This window comes from Penaeus monodon, unplaced genomic scaffold (genome assembly GCF_015228065.2).
Source record: "Penaeus monodon isolate SGIC_2016 unplaced genomic scaffold, NSTDA_Pmon_1 PmonScaffold_4307, whole genome shotgun sequence".
Taxonomy (NCBI): Eukaryota; Metazoa; Arthropoda; class Malacostraca; order Decapoda; family Penaeidae; genus Penaeus; species Penaeus monodon.
The window spans coordinates 18,549-20,330 of record NW_023659118.1 but is presented as its reverse complement, the minus strand read 5'-3'; the positions used below and the strand labels follow the sequence as shown (position 1 = coordinate 20,330).

Below are 1,782 nucleotides of genomic sequence, written 5' to 3'. Positions count from 1 at the left end.
TCTGGCATCTGCGTCCTAGTGACCCCCAGATCATGAAAACCTTGATTTCAAGTCTTAGACACTTCAAGCTTGGTGCTGGGATCTAGTGAGAGAGAATGAAAACTTAAGGAACAAAAGTGATCAGATGTGCAACAGTTCTCATTCGCCAGTTTTTCTTTTGTATGGAGGATCGTAATGACACTGAACGGTCGCCTTCAAAGCCAGAATTTAAAATCTGAACTAATTCTCACAACTCCGAATAACAGCTTCTAACTCACACACACACACACACACACGTCCATATATATTTGTGTGTGTGTGTGTGTGTGTGTGTGTTAGAAGCTGTTATTCGGAGTTGTGAGAATTAGTTCAGATTTTAAATTCCGTATCACATCTGACGTATTAGCTGCGGTTTTCTCTTTTCCCTGACCAGTTAGGATCTAAAGGAAAGTAAGAAGAAAATGTATATCTTTTTGCGCCATCAGTTGTTTGGAATTGTTTACTCCAAGACTAAATTGGATCATTAATTTGCACAGACGTGAGTATCAGGAATGTATTACTTGAGTCGACACTAAGGTCATGGAAATGCTGTGGACAAAGATTAATGCAACACAAAATTCAGAAGCAAGAGAGTTCTTAACAGAAGCCATTTCCGAGTTGCCTGAGTTGCCCAGACAACCTGACGTGAGTATTAGGAGTGTATTTCTTGAGGCGACACTTTTGTTAAATATTGTATTTACATTTGTTTTCAATGCAAGTTCTTTTTTCTCATCCGAGCTCCTTCTGCCTTTCAGATGCTACATTTCATCGAGGTCAAGAAGTCCCTCATGAACTCCTGCGTTATGAACATGGCTATGAACATAGCCGAGGAGGCACTAACAAGGAACTGTCCTGGCCAAAATTGACTTTATTCATGAATGTCTTCAAAAGCATTGAGTTTGTGAAATGGGATCCCTGGCTATTGAGTTGATGTTCTCTTAGAATGATACCCTGATAAGGCAACACATGTATTCCAAATTAAAGAGTGCAGCATATACATATTCCTCCTTCATGATTTGATACCTTCATAAGTAGGTATTCCATACTCTGGCTGAAACGATTGGCAGTTTTGACATCCTCCAAGAATGATACCGCGACACAGCATCACAGTAAAACTTAGATGCAAATAATTCCCAGCTGCGGACCCAGATCGGAAAGGCATTCACTCGGGTTGACGGCGTCCGATTCCCAGGGGAAAGCGCAAAGGAAGGCATCGTCCGAAGCAAGGTAGTCTGAAACAGGTAGCTCTACTCCGTCTTGAAGAAATCCCAGCTGGTAACTTCCAAGTTAAGCCCCACCTTGTTGCCTTTATCAAATGCAATTTATATGTATATATATATATATATATATATATATATATATATATATATATATATTCGTTTTCGTTTATTTTTACTATTGTTATTAGAAAATTCACTGAAAAAACACTTACGATAAAATATTTCAAAGACTGACTAGGTCAAATAAAGGTGAGTTAATCACATCAAGTTTAGCCAATGACAGTATGCTCTGAGTTATCAGACATAGGAAAATACATAATTTAATTGATATTGTTTTTTGTTTATGTGTGTACATAGCTATATATATATACATACACTCACAAAACACACACACACATATGTGTGTGTGTGTCAGCAAAAAATCTAAAGCGACTGAAAGATGTAGTGAAAAAAATAAAAAAATAAATATATATATACATATATATACCATATATACATATGATAAAATATGTATATATGGTATATACATATCCATGCATATTTA

General features: G+C 36.8%; 1 long non-coding RNA gene across 1 annotated transcript; it reads left to right on the top strand.

Moving 5' to 3' along the window:
• Window positions 1-556: 556 nt before the first annotated feature.
• Window positions 557-1,019, top strand: LOC119570897. Its single transcript, XR_005228484.1, has 2 exons — window positions 557-663; window positions 774-1,019. It is a non-coding gene; the product is annotated as an uncharacterized LOC119570897 (long non-coding RNA).
• The last annotated feature ends 763 nt before the right edge of the window (window positions 1,020-1,782 follow it).